Source organism: Cucurbita maxima, unplaced genomic scaffold (genome assembly GCF_002738345.1).
Source record: "Cucurbita maxima cultivar Rimu unplaced genomic scaffold, Cmax_1.0 Cma_Scf00108, whole genome shotgun sequence".
Taxonomy (NCBI): domain Eukaryota; kingdom Viridiplantae; phylum Streptophyta; class Magnoliopsida; order Cucurbitales; family Cucurbitaceae; genus Cucurbita; species Cucurbita maxima.
Genome location: NW_019272124.1, coordinates 181,331 through 206,062, shown reverse-complemented (window position 1 = coordinate 206,062; position 24,732 = coordinate 181,331). Strand labels below are relative to the sequence as shown.

General features: G+C 34.2%; 2 non-coding genes across 2 annotated transcripts; one reads left to right on the top strand and one right to left on the bottom strand.

The window, feature by feature from the left end:
* Positions 1–1,020: 1,020 nt before the first annotated feature.
* LOC111473223 lies at positions 1,021–1,160 on the bottom strand. The gene has a single exon (XR_002715604.1). It is a non-coding gene; the product is annotated as a small nucleolar RNA Z247 (small nucleolar RNA).
* An 8,080-nt stretch (positions 1,161–9,240) lies between these two features.
* TRNAP-AGG lies at positions 9,241–9,312 on the top strand. Its single transcript has one exon. It is a non-coding gene; the product is annotated as a tRNA-Pro (tRNA).
* Positions 9,313–24,732: the final 15,420 nt, after the last annotated feature.

Below are 24,732 nucleotides of genomic sequence, written 5' to 3'. Positions count from 1 at the left end.
AAATCATCAATGAAGCTAATATAATATTTAAAACCCCCAACAGATGGAGGTGCAGGGCCCAAAACATCCGAAAAAATAAGTTCCAAAGATGACGAAGACCTATGGGAAGAACTAGTATATGGTAACTGAGGACTTTTTGCTCATTGACACGCATTACAAATTGACAAAGATGACTCACTAGCACACAGAATATTATTGAGACGCAAAATTGATTTTACTACTTGAGATGAAGGATGTCCAAGATGTGCATGCCATTGGGCATGAGTAGTAGATCTGCTCACCAAGGCATGCGTGAGATCATCGACATCGGATGGCTTAATAGGATAAAGACCAAATTTACACCTCCCATCTAGGAGACTTTTCCTTGACCGTCGATCCTTAATAGAAAAATGTCAAGGATGGAATTCAAAAAATACGTTATTATCACGAGAAAATTTATGAACGGAAAGAAGATGTTTGAAAATTTCAGGCACATGCAAAATATTACACAATGCAAGAGGACGAGTAGCAGTATTAATTAGAGAATGACAAGTATGCAAAACACGCAAACATGCTCCATTGCCAACTTTAACTTGTTCACCTCCATGATAGCATTCACGCACAGCAAGACGATCCATGTCACTGGTGATATGATCCGTCGCGCCTGTGTCACTGTACCAATTTGGGTCAATCTTGTAAGACGAAGTAGCCGACAGTACCGTAGTTGGAGTAGAAGAAGGTTCATCTTGATAGGACTCATCCATCCTATGCCAGCAGCGGATAGCAGTATGCCCCACTTTGCCGCAGATCTGGCAGGAAGGACAAGCAGAAGGGTCACGACGATCACCAGCAGGACGAGAGGGTGCATAACCTTGAGAACGACCACGACCACGATCCCTATGCCCACGATACTTCTGCTGACCACCACGACCAACATAATTGGCAGAAGATCCAAGATTTAACTGAAGTTCAGCACGACCAGTACAATTGGCAAAAGATCCCGGATTTAACTGAAGTTCAGCCTGGTGTTGTAGTTGGCGAGCTTCAAACGTCATTAGATGTGCAAACACATCATCAAGCGTGAGGGCTTCACTCTTGGTAGTCATTGAGGTGACGAAGGGATCCTAGTCAGGGCCAAGACAAGCGAGAAGATACGCGATCACATCATCATCCTGCAAGGCAGAGCCGGTGGTAGCCAGCTCGGTGGCCAGCCCTTTGATCTTGCAAAAATAATTTGCAGCAGATTGATCTCTTTTCTTGGACGTAGCGAGCTCAACACGAATATAAGTAGTGCGAGCACGAGTTGACGACAAAAATATCCGCTGCAGAGTATCCCACGCCTCCTTGGACGTAGTAGCAGCAACTACATCGTGAAGAATCTCCTCAGACATGGAGGAGAGAAGGCCGCTAAGGACCTATTGATCCTGATCATACCACTGATATAGGCAGGATTAGAGACCAGCTCAGCACCAGCAGCAGTTGAGGAAGGGACCAGCTTGGCAGGTGCGGCATTCGTGCCATCAAGGTAGCCCATAAGCTTCGTACTCCGTAGGTAGGGGAGGAGCTGGGCATGCCATATGATGAAGTTGTTTTTGGTTAGACGAATTGTGATAGCATGGTGTAGAGAGATTGGGCCAAAGGTCGCCATGGTAGTTGAGATGGTATTGGAGATGGTAGATGGGGAGGAGGAAGAAGATATGGTAGACATTTAAAAAATAAACGTTAGCTCTGATACCATGTTAAGTTGAATGGCACAATGACCTCACCTAGGGTCACGACCTCATGTATTTATAGATGTGTATAATGAAGATTACATTCTAAATCATAGATTTAGTAACAAACCATAAAATCATATATTTGGTAACAAATCAGTAAAACATAGATTTGGTAACAAACTAGTAAACCACTAGATTATCTTACTATATACAAATATGATTTATACTACGTTTAACAAGGTTGAGGTGATTCAAATGGTTGATGTGATAATCCAGTCATTTTTAAGGTTTCTTTTGTTGAACGCCATCATGGCTGAGATGACTGAGATGAGCACCCGAGTGAGTTTGACAAGCAGGGTCGTAGAGAACCACACCCCAAGCCAAGCTCATGTTGGGCAACAAACTCTAAATCGAAAAACACACTCTTAAATGAGAACCGGGATGCTAAGGAATTAAAAAACTTTATTTTTGACGTAGAACAATATTCGAAGGTTACAGGAACTTGCTCATAGGATCTAAGAGTAACGTTGGCCACAATGCATCTCATGGACGTTGGCGTTCGAAGGATGATGATATAAAAAATGGGTCATGCATCATAAACTCATGGGAAGACCGTTGATGGAATCGATGCATTCGAAGCTCCCATGGATGGGTTGCCAATTAAAGACCTTAGTTTGATGTTGACTCTTTTGAAGAAAAAACCAAACGATCGAACACCTCGAAATGTCGTGGTAGCTCTAAGAACTCTATCATACGACCTAAGAGTTGAGGGCTACAGGAACTTTCTCATATGACCTGAGAGTTACATTAGCCGCAATGCATCTCATGGACGATGTAAAACTATGGTAGTGCTCGAAGGTGAATGGTATAAAAAATGGGTCATGAACCATAAACTCATTGGAAGATCGTTGATGGAATCGATGCAATTGACGCTCCCCTAGATGGGTCGCCAATCAAAGACCTAACATTTGATGTTGACTCTTTTGAAGAAAGAGCCACACAATCAAACAGCTCAAAAAGTCGCGGTAACTCTAAGAACTTTAACACACATAGGGAAGGACGTGTCGAAGAGTTAGACATTAAGCAAAAGATCATGCTAAAACTCTTTAACGATCTGACAAAAGACTTCAGGACATCTACACCAAAAATTCATTGTTGTCCAGCGGTCAGGATATTTGGCTTTCACCCAGCAGGCCTGGGTTTGATTATCGGCAATGGAATATTATTTTCTTATTTCATCTTATTTTACAGTTTCTATCTTTGATTAAACAGACTTTTATGAACTTCGTACCTTTGTTAGAGTTATATTATATATATTTGGTTCAATTTCAACTACTGGGTTGAGGTGATTCAAATGGTTAATGCGATAATCGGACTATTTTCGAGGTCTCTCTTGTTGAACGCCATCATGGTTGAGATTAGCACCCAAGTGAGTTTGACAAGGAGACCCGAATTTAAACTTTACCTACGTTTGAAAGGCACTATAATAGTCAAGGTCAATGGTATTTTAGATTAAAAAGACTTTTATGAACTTTGTACCTTTGTTAATGTTACTTTGAACGTTTATTTGTGTACTTTGTACGTTTATTTGTGTTACTTTGTACCTTTGTTAGTGTTATGTTGTAGACATTTCGTCAAGTTCAACAAGTGGGGTTGAGGTAATTCAAATGGTTAATGTTACTTTATTTGATTTAAATTGTTAATGTGATAATTTAGTTGAACAGTTACCGGTTATTTCCAAGGACTCTCTTATTGAATGCCAATAAGGCTGAAATGATTGAGATGAGCACCCAAGTGAGTTTGAAAACATTGAAATAAAATCAATAAAATTGAAAAAAATTGGAAAAAAATGAGCCTTATGACACTTCCTTCAACTCGAAGGGCGGTAAACCAAGGATTCCTTCGCCCAAGACCCACGATCCAACTCCCAACATGAAAATGATAAGCTATAGAATCATTCCAAGAACCTCAATGGATGGGTTACAAACTCTCATTACCAATCTCGACAACTGGACGTGTCATCGGCATTAGAAAAACGACAGCATCAGAGCAAGTCATGGGGATAGAAGATCTCGTTGAAGGATGATAGACCAACCATAATCTTCAGCCCAACGAGCCAAGCTTTTGTAGAAGCAAGAACCCTTGTATTAAAGAAATTACCACCTTCTTATACAAAATTTGGATCAACCAAGATATAAAAGCTAGAATTAGATTATGAGATCCAACCATGAGAAGCAAGATTTTGAACCTTTTTCTAAATTGAGTCACTCCAAATCAAACTTGATCAAGGCTTGATTAAATTACTCAGATGCAATCTACCACAAGAATTGCATGAAACTTAGAAACGACAAAGATATGCTCACATTTCTATAAGGGGGAACGTCTCAACTTGAGAGATCAATTTCATTGATCACAAATATGCTTTTACATAATAATTTGTGGGTATTTATAGTCTCCCCACAAAAGAAGTTAGTGACCGTGATTTAATCTCGATCCTTTTAAATCTCCACAGAAGACGAAGCCAATTTGAGCATTACAAACTTTATGAAATTAAAATAATAAATAAAGTTTTCTAACCACTCATGAAATGATGCTTGCAACTTCATCCGCTACTTCAACCGTGCAAATATTTACTTTTGAATCTCCAAATGGTCTTGACTCAAACGATTCAGATTGTAACACATGAAATGATGGTTGAATCTAGCCTATCCAATTTTGTAGATGAAGTATGAATGCTTGTTGAATCTTCTTGGCCTTGGGTTGTGTAATAGGTTCAGTTGGAACACAGTGATTCTTATCATCATCCCCCTCTTCAAAAGGATTCGTCCTCGAATTAGAAAAATCATCACCTACATCAAAAGAACTCAACTCAGCAACATTGAAAGTAGAATGTACACCGTGATTCTTATCATCATCCCCCTCTTCAGGATTCGTCCTCGAATCAGAAAAATCATCACCTATATCAAAAGGACTCAACTTAGCAACATTAAAAGTAGAATATATTGACAATTCTACGAGAAGATCAATTTTATTATTCCATGCAATAAAATGAGTCATTTTACTAAATGTCTTAGAGTGCATTTACAGTCAAATAAAGAATTAGGAATCCACATTTTACTAAATGTTTTACTAAATGTCTTATAGTGCATTTATGGTCAAATAATGAATTATCTTTAGTCAAATAAATAATTCATCAGTAAAATTATTTACGCTAATTCATTGAAATTTTAAAACGAAATCATCTCTAAATTTAGATAAGATACTAAGTTATACTACTTGAATCAGGTGTCGTAAAGGTCGAACGAACGAACACGTGACCTTCAAATCTTCAATAGTACGCTCTCCCAACTAAGCTATCCCTTGTAACATTGAAAATCAAAATTCTGGAATTTTAAAAAGAAATAATCACTAAATTTAGATTAAATAGTCAAGTAATTTTAAAAAGAAATAATCACTAATTTTAAATTGAATATTCGGGTTATGCAAGTTAGTCAACTTGAATTAGGTGCAGTGAAAGTGAATCAAACACATGATTTTCAGATCGTTACTGACGCTCTCCAAACTGAGCTATCCCCGGTAACATTAAAAATAAAAATTCATCGGTAAAGATATTTTCACTACTTCATTGAGATTTTAAAAAGAAATAATCACTAATTTTAGATTGAATAGTCAGGTTACGCAACTTAGTCAACTTGAATCAGGTGCAGTGAACGTGGATCAAACACGTGACCTTGAATGAAAACTCATTAGCAAAGGTATTTAGGTAATTCATTGATATTTTAAAAAGAAATAATCACTTGAATCAGGTGCAGTGAACGTGGATCAAACACGTGACCTTGAATGAAAACTCATTAGCAAATGTATTTAGCTAATTCATTGATATTTTAAAAAGAAATAATCACTAATTTTAAATTGAATAGTTAGGAGTCAAGTTATGTGACTTGAATCAAGTGCGGTGAAGAAGGTGGATTGAACACATGACCTTTAGATTTTCAGTCTGACACTTTCAAACTGAGTTATCCTCGCTAATATTTGAAAAAAAAATCATAAGTAAAGGTATTTTCGCTAATTCATTATATTTTAAAAAGAAATAATCACTAATTTTAGATTGAATAAATTTATGCAACTTAATGGACTTATGCAACATAAACCAAGCGCGGTGAACGTGAATTAAACATGTAACCTTCAGATATTCAGTCCCAACTGAGTATCCCCGCAAAAATTAAAAATCAAAATTCATGTGTAAAAGTATTTCCTCTAATTCATTATACATTGAAATTTTAAAAATAAATAATAACTAATTTTTTATTGAATAGTTAGCTTATGCAAATGGAAACAGGTGCAGTGAATGTGGAGAGTAAATACGTGACATTCAAATATTTAGTTTGACACTCTCCTAGCTTAAGGTCGCGATTAAGAACATAACAAGAAGTAATATCATAGCTTAAAGTTGCGATTAAGAACCTACTAGTAGGCTACTTACTAAGTTTTACTCACTCCATGTTTATCATTTTCTTTCAAGTAACTAAGAGTTGGTCGTGGATGAGAGCAGACTTTGGAGTGTGGGCCATGGACTAACCTCTGTTTTTAATCTAGTATTTTTTGTTCTTCTTTTGAGTCTGCTTCTCATTTTGTGTTTGTCAAGAGTATGTATATGTAACACCCCAAAAATGAAGGAAATTAGCTCCCATAAGAATATGCCACTCATGAAAGATCCAAAGGATAGAAAGGAAAAAAATTAAAGGATTAAGCAAGAACAAGAGACTTAGTCAAGTCAGTACCCTAACAAGTGATTTCAAGGAGTTGAAAGGCCTTTTGAAAAGGATTGGAAAGAAAAAAGTAAATGAAAAGGGCAAAATAGTCATTTTATCAATTATATAAAATCTTACCGAATTTGTAATTCCTTATCTTGAAGGAATCTAAGGATTCAAAATAAGGGGAAAATTATCAAAAAGCGATGAGGAATTTGTAGAAAAATTATGGATTTTTCGAGAAAAATAATAATAAAATATTCGAAAAGTGGCAAATTACCAAAATACCCCTAGAAGAATTGATAATTACAGAAATGCCACTCTAATTAGAATCAGAGCATCTACCGTGACCATCCGAGTAAAATCCTTCGAACTCAAATCTCAACCATTGGATCTCCTCCAAAATTTGATATGATCTAGAATGAACACGCACGGATCATTACATCCAACGACTAGTATTCAAAGCCAAGGTCGATAAGGCTATGATCGGAGTTGATATCTCCAAAAAATTATCCAGAAAGTTCGATCTCTAAATAACGAAGATTCAAGAGCTCTCAATGTCGGTTTAAGCTCCTCCTATAAAGTCTAATGTATGAGCAACAATACGGAATAAGAATCGAGAAAGGTCAATCCCCCAATCGAAGGCAATAAGCATTTAGATTATGGGTCTCCTACTCTCAGATTTCTTCCAAATTCGAGATCAATCCTCCACCATTTCTCTTCAAACTTATTTCTACCGTTTCTCAACAAGATTACCCACAAGTTCTATGTAGGAATAAAGTGCTGAAAGTGCCTCGAAACCATTCCTTCCCAATTCAATCCGCCATTGAAGAACTTCAAGAAAAACTTGAAAATCCAATCCGAGGATACATGATGATTCGTCGAGCAAGAATGATTCTAATCAATTTCTGCACCTCCAAGGAATGCTTTCATAGAAGACCACGAAGAAAAATAGCCTCGATAGCGTGCCGAATTGAAGGAAATAGGTTTCGAAATTAAATTTGGGGATAAGAGTCAAATTCTTATCTACGATCTCTTTTCCTTCAAATTAAGGATTCCTCTAGCTTCAGAGGAAGAAGTTGAGTAAACTTAATAAAGGAATCGAGAGCTGAAACATCGTAGAATAAGCTACCCATGAGATCGAAAATCTGGCGTTTTGAGTGAGTTGCATACCGAGAACGTTTTCTGGAAATTAAGGTCCTACACTCAAAGACGTTCCTCCAAACCAATTCCTTTAGCCTTAAGAAAGGATATGGAAGTGGTTCAATGAAGAAATAGAGCCTTGAAACCTCTAAAATCGGCTGCCCAATAAGAAATCCTTTGTTTTATCTCAAGCGATAAATCAGATTTTGGATGAATTTTTGAAGCGAATATCTTAGGCTACGATCCACGAGAAGGTATCAAATCAATCCCTAGCCCTTCCTTGTAACACACATCTTTAAGTTGCAGGAAGAAATCGAGGAGAGAAACTCTGTAAATGTGGATGTTAAAATATTTTTCATCGGTGTCCATCATTAGTTGTGAGTGGCTCTAGCATTGACAATGGTGTTCCTTACTATTTTGTGATTTGTCCAGACCTCGACATACATAATATATATATATATATATTCATTTAACTATAACACATATGGTCCATGGAAGAATTATAATGGCTACTACCTAAATTATAACATAAAGTTGATAATTGATGTCCAATTAGCCAACCCTAAATTTGTAATCATTGTGGATTGATTGAAATAACAATGGAAGTAATTTAAACTCCTAGTACCTTAAATGAAGTTGGTCTCTTCTAATAAGACATGAATTTCTCTTTAATATCATTAATACAATTATGCTTCATTTTAAACCTACCAAACATGAAACTAAAAATAAGTTTAATTTAACTTCATTTTATGGTCATCTTAAATGACGGGTAGGATATATTCTTGATTTACCTTGATATTTCATATTAGTTAAGCTTTTTTCAAAATCACAATTAGACAACAACAAAGATGAACTTGGGTCGGTTTATTATTTTAAATAAAATTTCTTTCTCCAATCCTATTCCTAATAACTCTTCTACTAAATTCATATTATGCTAAGAAACAAATTTTTTACTCACCAAGAAGTAAAATTTGCAACTTTAACTAAAATTTCATCCAAACAATTTTTATGGTTAGAAATTCTAGTGTTCATCCATAATATACAACCACTACCTAAATTATGACCAAAAAATTTGAAAACATAAGTTGTAGTTGAAAATTACAAAAAACAATCCTCTAAATCCAAGAACTGATTAGTCAATCCTAAAGATAGTAACTAACCTAGAGTAATTGAAGCTCTACATGAAGTAATTTAAAGTTTCAGTTACTTAACTAAAGTTTATCTCGTCTTTAATGAAATATGAGTTGCACTTAAGTTCATGAAATGTTTATAGACTCCAACTCTTAGTACTATTAATGCAATTATATTTCATATGAGTTTATCATAAATCAAACTAAGGTACATTCAATACAACTTCAATTTCTTGTCATACGAAGCAAAATAGAAGAATTAAATCAAATAAATTGATGAACTGAGACGAATAAATCCAACCCAACCCAAACTGATTTGTTTGATTCATTTGTTGGGTTGCAATTTATTTGATAACACTTGCATATTAGAACAATTCAATATTACATACCTTACTTACAAGTAAAATACTAGACCATCAACTTTTTGTTTTATAGTCCAACAACCGCTCAAGAAAATAGATTTTAAACTTGAGAGAAAAAAATATATTGAGTAGGTATTAAAAATGTTGCATTTTTTTTAAAGGGCATTTGGTCTAGTGGTATGATTCTCGCTTAGGGTGCGAGAGGTCCTGAGTTCAATTCTCGGAATGCCCCTATGTTCAATTCATCAAAAGATGAGCCTCAAAGAATGCAATTCAACGAAGTGTAATATTCTTGCTCTAAATATCATTTTATCTTTTTCACTTTCAATAGGCATGCCTATACAAATCGTAACTTTCGATATTTGCTTTACTTGTGTACTCCACTATATGTGTCTCAAATGGAACTATCAAACTAAAGCTGATCTAAAATATAATAATAATAATTGCTCATGAATTTTATTAACAAAGAAAATAAATGAAATAATGATGATAGATTCCATAAAAAATTTAATATATAGTCCATAATAAGGGCATTTGGTCTAGTATGATTCTTTCTTTGGGTGCAAGAGGTCTCGAGTTCGATTCTCGAAATGTCCTTCCAAAAAAGAAACAAAAGCACAATTTTTGAAAGAAAAATAAATGAAAAGAAATAGAATAGTTGTAAAATAATTATCAATGGGGCCTAACCCAAAGGAATGCGTGGCAATGCACAACTTCAACTAGTATAAATTTCATATATATTGAGGCACGAAAAATATATAGACTAGCAACTAAGAACTTTCAACTATTATAAATTTCATATATATTGAGGCACGAAAAATATATAGACTAGCAACTAAGAACTTTCAACTATTATAAATTTCATATATATTGAGGCACGAAAAATATATAGACTAGCAACTAAGAACTTTAGATCTACTATAAACGCATTTGGTCTAGTGGTATGATTATTTTTTTTGGGTGTAAAGGCCTCAAGTTCGATTCTCAAAATGCCCCCAACAATACTATATCAAAATGAATTAGGCAAGATAATATGATTTAAAATGTGGTTTTTAAACATTGAACCAAGAAGATGAGAATAGAGAATGAAACATAATCTTGGAAGAATAAAGATCGTTTCGAGCCCGACTTCAAAAAGAGCATTACACAAATTGTTCTATTGTATTCTTTCTAGAAACATTCCATTATGTTGTCCACTGTCGTCACAATTCTTTTAAGGAAGATGCGCCCAAATAACCGATGAAGAAGTTTCAGAGAGCCATAGGTTCGAATCCTGTCACCTTGATGTGGTATTCTCAGGGGTCGAAGTGCAAAGCCCTATAGCCTATCTGTGGTCAAGAAGGCAGGTGAACCGTGCACACTGAAAAAAAAATGAAGATCTTCTTTTCTATCACATAAATTGTCATTCTTTTGTATTTTGAAACCCCTTACCTTATTAGTCATCAGACAGGTTTTTGGTATAATATATCGAGATAATTATTATGAAAAACCTATTCCACTAGTGTGACTTAGAGACCATTTCTTTGTGGTATCAGTCATGCTATTTGAATAGCCTGAAGTCATCATAGCCTCTCCACCGGTTCAGAAGACTCCTTTGGCATCAATGTGCTCCAATGAAAGAGATTAGACCCTTTTCTGAACCAGAACTGGGCACAAAACACCGAGGTAGAAAGTTGAAAGCGAGCTCTTTTCGCATATACGCAATCTCAAAGAATTATCTCAAGGATTGTCTCCTCGACCCTGGCGAGTATGAGTGCTTGGTAAGAGAGAATGTCGAATGAGAAAGACATTTGATTACGACAACATTCGCAACTACCAAAGTGCACTAAACCTAGTAGAGATCTTCGACCTAACGATAATGGAACTTCAAGCCCATTTAATAAATCAGCTTTGTACCTTATTGTTGACTGAACCGGATGCACGCCAGGCTCAAATTCTTTCTCAATCACTCGGAGACGAAAGGAAGATCAGATCTAAGTTTACGAATCGAAGAGAAAGTGGATCTGAGTTCTACACGCTTTTATTTTCAAAAGCTTCGCTTGCCTACGGTACTTTATTCAGAATGTGCAACAATATAGTCATCTCTCAGCCGTGTATAGAGAATTCCTTGATCATTTCCTTGGCGGATAACACAAATGAAAACGTTCAGATTCAATCTTTTTGTTTAATTCGTAAATAAAACAAAAAATGCGGTTAAATATATTGTATATATGTAGTGCATTCTCCCTAATTTGAATTCGAACACTTCGAACTCACTCGTCACACTGTTCTATGGTTTAGTTCGATATGAGCTAGTAGAGGGACCTAATGGACCTATAGATCATGGGCTCCAATGATTCAAGATTAACCGGTTAAACTCATTAACCTTGTTAACCAACATTCGTTAACTACTAGGACATTCCACTATAGCCTAGTAGTTGCACTCCCCTCACTATAGACATATTTTTGTCCATTTGATATAACCATGATTAGTAAGTCTATCCTTCACAGGTTGTTCGTAACTAGAGCTGGGCCAATTTACCGTTTTACCCCTGAAGTTACTTCTGGTTTCTTATGTCTCACTGATCCTCTAATGAACAATTGGTTTGTGGTCCAACCAGTAAACCGAATCCCTCTCAGGCCAATGAGAGGGTGGAGCCCCTTGTTCAAGACCTAGAGTCAGCCCCACGTCCCCAGCCATTTACTCAGTCTTATTCCTGAAATGGGAGGCTTATTGAGTCAGCGAACTTAAGCCACTCTCACCCATGCAAATATAAGGATAATTTCGAATAAAAAGAAGTTCATGGTTAGCTTAGAATTAAGATCGAGTTACCTAGGTCATCGAATGAAAAGAAAATCAGTCTAAATAGTAAATGACATTATGAAGTGAGAGTGATTTTCTTCATGGTTCGATCTTATGCAATACTCATTGCATAGGACGCCCCCACACACATATCTCCACATGTACAATTTTACTGATCACATTGTTTATATCATATACAAAAGTGGGCCGCATCCATAGTGTCCCCAGAATAAGGTACTCAGCCTTATCAACTCTTATGTCTCTACATATAGTTCAAGTAATCATACTATAGCTAGAGTGTTCTTAGTTTATTGGATTTAGATTAATGATCGTAAAATTCATTTTATTCAATAACAATCTTTATTGAATAAACAACAATAATAACTTTATTCAAGTAATCATACTATAGCTAGGGTTTTATAATGTTAAAATCATGGGGATGTAGCTCAGAGGGTAGAGTGCTCGTTTTGCATGCGAGAGGTATGGGGATTGATACCATGCATCTCCCAAAATATGGCTATCTATTATTAAATATATTATTTCTTTTCAATTTTTTCCTTATTCATGACATGTTGGGTAGCAATATTTCTTCATTTTCACTATTATTGATGACGGAAAATTTAGGGTTTTGTGATGCAAAAATTGTGGGGATGTAGCTCAGATGGTAGAGCGCTTGCTTAGCATGTGAGAGGTAGGAGATCGATACCCAAAAGAAAAAATACATATATAAGGATTATTATATCATTATGGCTATGTCATTTTTATAGATAAAAGAGAGTAATGTTGTTGATAGATAAAAGAGAGTAATGTCCCACAAGCACATATAGAGAGAGGACCAATGAATATTATTGTCATTTATAGCATCTATCACAATAATATAAAATTTGGGGTCAAAGCCTATATGGGACTAAAAAGACGGTTCACCACACGCTTGTAAATTAAATTATATCTACCACCTCTGAAATTTTCCACGCCCAACCTTCCAATAGCTTGCACTTCTTCATCGTTGATATCCTTAATTGGAACTAGATTTTAAGGCAAATCTTCTCCACAACTCACTTTGGAACACTTTTATAGATAGTTTCAACAAACTTACTTTGCTCGTGAATACTTTGGAGTTCGATATTTATAATTGTGGAGAACGCTATTCAAAATTGATATGGTCGAATCTTACAACAAAGTCTAATTGAGCCTCCCTCTGTTAGGAAATAGCTTCGAATCAAATTGTTTAGTTTGGACAATGGTTGCATTGTTTTAGTCAAACAACCGAGACTAGTGTATTACCAATAGTATAAACATTTTGTACATATATTTTCTTACATATTAACAATTGTATACAAATAATAATTAAATTTATCAGTAAAAATTTGGATGGAGTTTTATTAAATAGGTAATCTTAAATTATATCTAAAAATGTATAAGATTTTTTTTTTATACATTTACCCGAACAAAACAAAGATTCAAGAAGATGTCATTCATGCCATGTTTTAATTTTTATTCTTTCTTATTTCTCAAATATTAAAAAAAAAAAGTTATCCTCTCTCGAATATTGTTCGTTATTCGATTATTTTCTCTTGAGTGAATTTTAAGTGAAACACATTCTCTACCCAAGTAATTGCAAGATGCAAGCTTCACATTAAGAAGAATCAAAGTCGCAAGTATCAACGCCCTTAAGTGTCAATTTTTATTCTCCATCTCAACATAAATTAAACTTATTTTCGTGAAGATATCTATTTATAAAAGCAAAATATCTCAGAGTCACAAAAATAAAAATGAGATATAGATACGAGACATAAACATGATACCAAAAAAATATGGTAACATGTCATTTTTAAAAAACTAGGACACTGATGTGACAATGATACATTAATTAAAAAGAATTATTTCAAAATATTTATCAATTTTATATTAGAAATAAATTCATATAAATAAGTTTATATATTTGTATACTTAAAAAAAAGCTTAATGTACTGTTCACTCTCAAAATATATTTAAAGTCAAGTGTCTGATACGAAATGCTGGATTATAAATTTGTAATGTATGTATTGTATCAACAAGTGTTCAGTACATGCCCAACACGTGTCATATTAGTGACACTAAGTTATTCCCATGGTTTCTTTACACCCATTTAAAGTAGTTTGAAAACTAGCACGTCAAATATTATAATGGACTAACTACAACTTCAATTTTGTCCTTTAAGGATGGTTTTGACCAAAGAGAAATAAAATCCTTAATTTATACATGGTTGCAAAGATGGAAATGAGAATGAGTTATTCTCATATGGAAAGAGATTTAACCATAAGTTATATCTTATATCCTCTTTTAACCAATTATTTAGTTTTATTTAGTATGTTTTAGAAAGATACGTCCATCAATAGAAAAAAAAAATAAATAAATAAAATAAATAAATAGAATAGATTAAATTAGCCAAAAGTAATAGGTAACATAATTTAAAAAAAAAACATAAAGGAAGAATTGATTAAATTGGCTAATTGCTAACATAATTATAAAAAAAAAAAAACACAAACAGCCAAAAATCAAGATTTGGAAAGTGTTAAATATATAGACATTTCAAGACTTTACTCATGCAATATTCCCATGAAATCTAACACTAGAACATCATAAAACTCAGAGAAATGATATAAATTGATGTCATGGTTCATATAGGTTGACTTTAATACAAAGGACAAATCGAACTTTCTTAAGGATAAATTGGGGACACTAGCCTAAGCTAATCAGGTAGGTGGCATTACCATCCATATGGTTATATTTGATGTTGACTGTGCCCGTGGTTCTGCAAGTGTCATATATATTGATATGTGTGAAATGTTTGTGAATCGATATGCTTATGATATGTTATAATATGTGAATTGTATGATAATACTTACGGTACCATGTGTTCAATGGTATATTTGGTTACGTAATGTAACGATAGGAGTAAGACATGTTCATGAAACGTTATGGTTTGGTTACGTATCGAAGTGCTATGGTCATGACAGATTGATAAAAACAATATGGTCACGATGGATTCATAAAAAAATACGATTAGGTTATGGGTAGAAAGGGATATAGAATGATAGCGTTAGGATACGTTCCTATAACGTTATGACTAAGGTACGTTCAGGTAACGACACAACTGTGTATGTCTAAGGACGTTAAATCTATGATAAGTTTGGGAAGGATATAACCACAAAGTGTTTACGATATGATATGATTATGATACGACATGTGAAGGATAGATATATATCCAACAAGTGTCAAAGAGGGACGTGAGAATAAATTATTCTCAAGCTTTCTTTACATCGGTCAAAGAGTATTTGATAAGCTTTCAAAATTAAGGGTTTTCTTTTTTCTTCTTCCTTCTTTCTCCTTTTTCAGTTTTTTTTTTTTTTAATAAGAAAAAGTTAAATGTGAGAATGAAGAAGTTAGAAAGAAGAAAGAAATGAATGTAATAAAACTTTTCCATCGTTAGGAATGGAAATGGTGAATGAGTCCTTGACGATAGTCGACCGCTATACTCAAGTTTTGGATGTAAGTGATGGTTATCGGCAATATAAGTTGTGTCAAGCGATCCATTTGTTGAGAGTTCCGTAAGAGGCACACAAGTAAGAATGTTGGATATAACTACTCTTTCACATCTGATGGATGAGTCTCATAGATCCAACTACAACATCAAAGAAACTTCGGGTGGTAGTGATTGCTTGCATTGGTGTCTCCGTGGTATCCCAGACACATGTAACATGATTTTTCTTGCTCAAATATAGCTTCATTTGTCTTAAAAGTTCACTTTTGAGTAATTTAGGAACGCTTCTTAATTTGCAGATGATCACTCTGAGGTGGGTTTGTTAGTGAAGATGCAATTATATAATAAGAGTTTTATATCAATGGTTCCATTTATATCTATAAATGAAATTTGTGGTGTATTTTTTGGAAATTCAACAATAATCATCCGTTATTTGGTTACCATTCTGAAGAAATTCAACTTTCGACCTTTTGTGAACTCTCAAAGCTACTTGCAAAGTACTGTCGATTATGATCCATAATACTCACCAACTCGAAATTGAGGTTTGTTCATGTTTGAAAATGTGACAAACCAAAAGACAAGATGCTAATTAATATTGTTTGTGATTGTTGTTGTGAATTCTTCATCTTTGAATACATATTTTGGTTGGCTTATGAATTTTTCCATCTTTTAAAAATATTAATTTTTTAGTTCGGGCCTAATTTCATAATAGGCGATTGCAATATTTTAAGTTACTTTTAGGATTAAAGGACGATGAATAAAGTAGTTACCGCCAGTTCTTTTTAAATGCATCTAATTTTGATCTAGAACATAAATGCTTCCTAATTATTTTATTTATTTTTTATGAATTAGGTTATGAAGATCATTTGAATTATAAACGCTTTAATTCAAACAATATTTAATAACTAATCATTTTAATATTTATACTCAAATATACTAACAAGTACTAGTAACACCAATCTCAATGACATAAAGAATACAACTATTATCTCGAACTATAAAGAATTTAATTCCAACCTATTCTAATGGACAAACGCTTTATTAGACTCTATTGTAAGATTTCACTTCATCAATTTAAGTAGCGTTCAACTACAACTATAAATATCAAATTCTTAAGTATTCATGAACAAATCGGTCTAACAATGTCTCTTGGAACTATTTACCAAAGTTGTTAGAATGAGCCGTGTGGAATGGTTGCCTTTAGATGCTCTAGTACCAATTAAGGATGTGAATATCCTAGTAGTGCAAAATGCAGGAAGGTTCGTAGTTGAAAAGAATAACGAGAATAGTGGACATCGTTTCATCTACAAGTGTGTGGTGAATGGTCTGGTTGGTATGACTAGAGAACGTTGTCCTCGTAGAATTTATATTATTGTGATAGAAGTTATAAATAACGATGATATTCCTTGGTCTTTTATTACAAAGGTGTAGAACTTTCTTTTTGTGCATATAATATATCCATCGCCACTTATAAGCTCTCATCTTTTAAAGAAGTTCTCGAGTTCCTTGTCCCCAAGTAGCAATAAAACTACTAGAATGCTATCTCTACTTATAATAAGCCCTCTCTCTCTCGAAATATACGTGTGTGTTTGTGGGTGTATTATTCTCTTTTATTAATGAAATATGGCATAGTCATAATGATATTATGAGTATCTTTTCTATCCCTCCCTTCCTTATGGTTATATAAAGAATATGAAGTGTACAAGTAATTTGTTACTTTTGAACTTAAAATGCTTATAATTCAATTTATCTTTGTTATCAACAATAATTATCAAACGGTATATAATTTTGTCTAAGTAAGGTCGCTTCTCATTCCCTATATGATATCATAACACAAAATCGAGCGGAAGGGTTAACGATAAAATGATAACAAAAACTCATTCGTCGAACTAACTATAAATGAAGGGTTGGTTGGAAACCATGTCTATACTTCTTTTCTTTAATCACTGATAACTAAAGATATATAAGAACAACAGAATATGACATGCCCAGTCAAAACATAAAAAATTTCTTGCCATGTTATAGTTAATGAATATGGTTTTCACAAAGATCTGACGTCACACTTCATGATTGGGGACCAATACAGTGAGCTATGGTCGTCCATACCGTCCTTTGGTCCAATTATGTTAAGCAAATGTTGCAGCAAGCAAAGAGTTTTTAATAAGTTTGCTATTGCAAAGAGCTCGGTTTAAGGCACAAATGTCTCTGATGTGAAAGGCGCACCAATTCAATGAGATTTAAGTAACCATGAATAAGACACATGATACAGCTAGTAAACCAAACGATGTCCATGACTCTTGTTATTTTCTTCCACTACAAACCTTCTAGCCTCTTGCACTTTTTTGTCATTGACATCCTTAATTGGAATTAGAATTGAAGGAAACACTTCTACACAACTCATTATGGAACACCTTTGATAGATAGTTTCAACAGATTTACTTTACTGAGAAATACTTTAAAATTCGATATTTATAGTTGAACGCTACTTAAATTTATGAAGTGAAATCTTACCACAGAGGTTAATAAATCGTTTGTCTATTAGAAGAGAACTTGGAATTAAATTCTTTATAGTTGGGATAAGGGATGTTTTAGTCAAACCAAGTATACTTTTTAGTTTTAAAATAAATTAATTTTTTAGTTTAAAATAAATTGATTTTTTAGTTTTAATTTTATTCCAAATAAATTAATTTTGATGTGGTGTTATGTATTTTAATAAAATAAATATTAACTTAATGAACAAAAATTTGTATTTTTTTTAAATTATATGCTAAATTAATAAAAAAACCATCGAACTTTGCACTTTATCTAAAAAAAACTCATAATTTAAAAAAAAAAATACTGGTGAATTAAAAAAAAAATGTCAAAACTATGTTTAACTTTTAAAAGTGTTTAAAAAAAGATAGATGAGGAGAAAATTGAGTTCATGGGGAGAAAATTGAAGGTCATTTTAGGGGAATGATTTTCAGGATTAGTATAAGATCCTGAAAACATAGCAAGAAGTAATGGTTTCGGAATTACTAAGTTTTACTCACTCCATGTTTATCATTTGTTTTCAAGTAACTAAGAGTTGGTCGTGGATGAGAGCAGACTTTGGAGTGTGGGCCATGGACTAACTCTGTTTTTAATCTAGTATTTTTTTTTTCTTCTTTTAAGTCTGCTTCTTATTTTGTGTTTGTAAGAGTATGTATATGTAACACCCAAAAAATGAAGGAAATTAGCTCCATAAGTATAAGCCACTCATGAAAGACCCAAAGGATAGAAAGGAAAAAAATTAAAGGATTAAGGAAGAACAAGGTACTTAGTCAAGTGAGTACCTTACCAAGTGATTTCAAGGAGTTAAATGGCCTTTTGAAAAGAATTGGAAAGGAAAAAGTAAATGAAAAGGGCAAAAAAGTCATTTTTATCAATTATCAAATATCTTTCCCGATTTGTAATTCCTTATCTAGAAGGAACCTCAAGATTCAAAATTAGGGGAAAATGATAAAAAAAATGGATGAGGAATTTGTAGAAAAATTGTGGATTTTTTGAGAAAAATAATAATAAAATATTCGAAAAGTGGGAAATTACCAAAATACCCCTGGAAGAATGGATAATCACATAAATGCCACTCTAATTAGAATCAGAGCATCTACCGTGACCATCTGAGAAAATTCCTTCTAACTCAAATCTCAACCATCAGATCTCATCCAAAATTTGATATGATCTAGAACGAACACGCACGGATCATCACATCCAACAACTAGTATTCAAAGCCAAGGTCGGTAAGGCTATGATTGGATTTGATATCTCCTAAAAATTATCCAAAAAGTTCGATCTCTAAATAATGAAGATTCTGAAGCTCTCAATGTCGGTTTAAGCTCCTCCTATAAAGTCTGAAGTAGGAGCAACAATATGGAATAAGAATCGAGAAAGGTCGATCCCCCAATCGAAGGTAATAAGTGTTTAGATTGTGGGTCTCCTACTCTCAGATTTCTTCCAAATTCGGGAGCAATCCTCCACCATTTCTCTTCAAACTTATTCCTACAGTTTCTCAACAAGATTACCCACAAGTTCTATGAAGGAATAGAGTGCTGAAGGTGCCTAGAATCCATTCCCCTAATTCAATCCGCCATTGAAGAACTTCAAGAAAAACTTGAAAATCCAATCCGTGGATACATGATGACTCGTCGAGCAAGAATGATTCCAATCTGTTTCTGCACCTCCAAGGAATGCTTCCATAGAAGGCCACGAAAAAAAATAACCTTGAGAGCGTGCTGAATTGAAGGAAATAGGTTTCAAAATTAAATTGGGGATAAGAGTCGAATTCCTAACTACGATCTCTGTTCCTTTAAATTAAGGATTCCTCTAGCTTCAGAAGAAGAAGTTGAGTAAACTTGATGAAGGAATCGAGAGCTGAAACGTCATAGAACAAGCTACCCACGAGATCGAAAATCTGGCATTTCAAGTGAGTTGCATACCGAGAACGATTTCTAGAAATTAAGATCCTACACTCAAAGACGTTCCTCCAAACCAATTCCTTTAGCCTGAAGAAAGGATATGGAAGAGGTTCAATGAAGAAATAGGGCCTTGAAACTTCTAGAATCAACTACCTAATAAGAAATCCTTGACTTTATCTCCATCGAAAAATCATATGACTTTGGAAGCGAATATCTTAGGCTACGATCCACGAGAATGTATCAAATAAATTCCTAGCGAATATCTTACCCAATAAGTTTCACGAAGAAATCGAGGAGAGAAATGTTGTACATGTGGCTGTACAGGCTGAGTTTCAGATGGCGGATATGCGAAAAATGCGCATCTTCTTCCTGTTTAAAGGAAGAAAACGATGATACGGGCAGTTCAACTAAATTGTCCAAGTCAACTCAAAATTTGATCTTTTCACAGGTTTTCTCAATTTTAACCCCATTCAGGACCGATTCTCATGAAAAATATTATGATTTCATAAACTGACACAATAGGGAGTATGTGGAAGTAAATTTGAAGTAATTCAGATATTGGAAGCTCAAGAATGGAGGTCCCAAACGTCGACGACGAGGCAAGTAGCCCCCTTGGACTCTTTGTTAAGAAATACTGGTAGAAATCTCTTGGATGGATATGCCCCCTTGGACTCTTTGTTAAGAAATACTGGTAGAAATCTCTTGGATAGATTTTCCCCCTTGGACTCTTTGTTAAGAAATACTCGTAGAAATCTCTTGGATGGATTTGCTTCCTTGGACTCTTTGTTAAGAAATACTGGTAGAAATCTCTTGGATGGATTTGCCCCCTTGGACTCTTTGTTAAGAAATACTGGTAGAAATCTCTTGGATGAATTTACCCCCTTGGACTCATTGTTAAGAAATACTGGTAGAAATCTCTTGGATGGATTTGCCCCCTGGACTCTTTGTTAAGAAATACTGGTAGAAATCTTGGATTTGCCCCCTTGGACTCTTTGTTAAGAAATAGTGGTAGAAATCTCTTGGATGTATTTGCCCCTTGGACTCTTTGTTAAGAAATACTGGTAGAAATCTCTTGGATTTGCCCCCTTGCACTATTTGTTAAGAAATACTGGTAGAAATATTGGATTTGCCCCCTTGGACTCTTTGTTAAGAAATACAGGTAGAAATGTCTTGGATTTGCCCTCTTGCACTCTTTGTTAAGAAATCTTGGTAGAAATCTTGGATTTGCTCCCTTGGACTCTTTGTTAAGAAATACGGGTAGAAATCTCTTGGATTTGCCCCCTTCGACTCTTTGTTAAGAAATACGGGTAGAAATCTCTTGGAATTGCCCCCTTGGACTCTTTGTTAAGAAATACTGGTAGAAATCTCTTGGATTTGCCCCCTTGGACTCTTTGTTAAGAAATACTGGTAGAAATCTCTTGGACTCTTTGTTAAGAAATACTGGTAGAAATCTCTTGGATTTGCCCCCTTGGACTCTTTGTTAAGAAATACTGGTAGAAATCTCTTGGACTCTTTGTTAAGAAATACTGGTAGAAATCTCTTGGACTCTTTGTTAAGATATACTAGTAGAAATCTCTTGGATTTTTAAGAAATACTGGTAGAAATCTCTTGGACTCTAGAAATCTCTTGGATTTTTAAGAAATACTGGTAGAAATCTCTTGGACTCATTGTTAAGAAATACTGGTAGAAATCTCTTGGACTCTTTGTTAAGAAATACTGGTAGAAATCTCTTGGACTCTTTGTTAAGAAATACTGGTAGAAATCTCTTGAACTTTTTGTTAAGAAATACTGGTAGAAATCTCTTGGACTCTTTGTTAAGAAATACTGGTAGAAATCTTGGATTTGCCCCCTTGGACTCTTTGTTAAGAAATACTGGTAGAAATCTTGGATTTGCCCCCTTGGACTCTTTGTTAAGAAATACTGGTAGAAATGTCTTGGATTTGCCCCCTTGGACTCCTTGTTAAGAAATACTGGTAGAAATGTTGGACTCCTTGTTAAGAAATACTGGTAGAAGAAATGTTGGACTCCTTGTTAAGAAATACTGGTAGAAGAAATGTTGGACTCCTTGTTAAGAAATACTGGTAGAAGAAATGTTGGACTCCTTGTTAAGAAATACTGGTTGGTAGAAGAAATGTTGGACTCCTTGTTAAGAAATACTGGTAGAAGAAATGTTGGACTCCTTGTTAAGAAATACTGGTAGAAGAAATGTTGGACTCCTTGTTAAGAAATACTGGTACCAGAAGAAATGTTGGACTCCTTGTTATGAAATACTGGTTGGACTCCTTGTTAAGAAATACTGGTAGAAATGTCTTGGATTTGCCCCCTAATGTGGGTAGAAATGTCTTGGATTTGTCCCCCTTGGACTCTTTGTTAAGAAATACTGGTAGAACACCTTGTGTTGTCATTCCTTATTTTGTTATTTCGCATCAAGGTGATTTCTTAAATAAAGATCTTACTGGGAGTTGAACCCAGGTCGTTAGTTTCAAAGTCAAAAGTGCTAACCACTACACCATAGAACACCTTGTAAAACTTTGTTTTGGAATGGTTTTCCTATTTTATGCAGATTCCACAAGAAGAGAGATCCTATCACGAGTCAAACTCAAGTTATTGGATTCAAAGTTCTAGAGCTATTTTATCTAACTCATTGTAATCTTGAGCACGTTTAGAGTGGTTGCAGAAGTTACCTCCAGTGTTGATCGAAGCTCTTTGAGAACATGTAATTTTATATATTTCTTATAGTTAATTTATATATTGTTGTATATTACAAACAAATTGAAATAATATTTTACATCTCGGTCTTTCTTTCTTCCATGCAAAACTTAACATGAAAACATTCCTTCGAGAAACAAGGGTTGAAAACTATATTATTTCAAACCCTCCATTATTGCTTTTACCTTGCATAAAAATGCTTCCACTAAATCATGTTACTAACTAGTTGGTTTGGTTCGGTTCAATTCTTGGGACCACTATATTGAATCAATCTATCTCAATTAAACTCTTGATAATATAAAAATCATAAGTTTCTTAAATTACGTTAACTTAAATGTTTTGTCTATGAACAAAGTGTCTGTCTAAAATAAAAGGGCCCAACCAAATTCAAATTGGTGACCTCTTAATCTGCAATCAAATGCTCTACCACTGAGCTATGGACCCATTTTGCACGATTTCAACCTTAGTTATCCCTTCTACAGAGTGTCAGTCCAAATGTGTAAAAAGTGTTTGTCCAAAATAGAAGAGCCCAACCAAGTTCAAACTGGTGACCGGTCAAATTCTCTACCACTGAGCCATGGATCCATTTTGTAGGATTTTAACCTTAGTGACAACTTAGACATAGTGTCGGTCCAAAAAGTGTAACAAATTTCAATCCAAGATAGAAGGGCCTAGCTAGGTTCGAATTGGTGACCTCTTGATCTGCAGTCAAATGCTACCAAATAACTCTTAGATTGAACTTGGAATCTAAGATCGTCACTCTTAGATTCCAAGGCGACTCACTCAAGAATTAGCTTGATCATGACTAATCCAATGAATAGATTTTAACACCAAACCTAAAACAAAGTTTGAAAGAAACATAACACCCAAATGGTTTCAAACACAAAGTTTTTGTATTCCATAATGTTTTCAAACTTGAATATTACAAGCATTTAATACACTAAAATGATAATTCAAACATAATGTAGTTCATCTACAAACTACCAAAAGCTATTATTGAAGAAAATAAGACATAACATAAATAATCTTAAATGTAATTGAACTCCAAAGGATAAAATGTCTTCAAATTACATTCAAATATCAAAGTGATATTTTATTGCCACTCAATTCTTTTCTTGATTTATTGTAATTGAACTTAAAAGTGTAACAAATACGCTCGATTTATTTTAAATTTCCTTTAAAAATTTTGTACACAAGAGTACAATGAAATAATATATATTTTTTACTGTTTTGTAATTTGTATGGTATTATTCGAGGCTTTTGAATGAAATATGATAATTTGTAGTGTTTGATGCTTTGAGAACTCTATCACACACATAAGAAAACGTGTCGAAGAGTTAGACGTTACACAGAAGATCTGACTTTCATCAAGGAGACCCGAGATTGATTCTCGGCAATGAAATATTATTTTCTTATTTCTTTTATTTTATAGTTTCATCTTTTGTCACCAATTATATTTAAACTGTACCTAGGTTTGAGAAGCACTATAACGGATGAGTTCAATAGTATCTTAAATTCAAAAGACTTTTATGAACTTGGTTTGAGAGGCACTATAATGGTCAAGTTCAATATTATCTTAGATTAAAAAGACTTCTATGAACTTTGAACCTTTAATAGTGTTATGTCATAGATATTTGGTTCAATTTCAACAAGTGAGGTTGAGGTGATTCAAATGATTAATGTGATAATCTCGTCATTTTAAAGGTCTCTTTTGTTGAACGCCATCATGAAGTTGAGATGACTGAGATGAGCACCCGAGTCAGTTTGACAAAGAGGGTCGTAGAGAACCACACACCAAGCCAAGCTCATGTTGGGCTTAACAAACTCAAAATCCAAAAACACAAATCATTAAATGGGAATCGGGATGCTAAGGAATTAAAAAACATTATTTTTGACGTAGAACAATACTTGAAGGTTACAGAAACTTGCTCATAGGACCTAAGAGTTATGTTGGCCACAATGCATCTCATGGACGGTGGCGCTCGAAGGTGGATGATATAAAAAATGGGTCATGCACCATAAACTCATGGGAAGACTGTTGATAGAATCGATGCAATCGATGCTCCCCTAGATGGATTGCCAATTAAAGACCTGACGTTGGATGTTGACTCTTTTGAAGAAAAAGCCATACGATTGAACACCTTGAAATGTCGCAGTAGCTTTAAGAACTCTATCATACGACCTGAGAGTTGAGGGTTACAG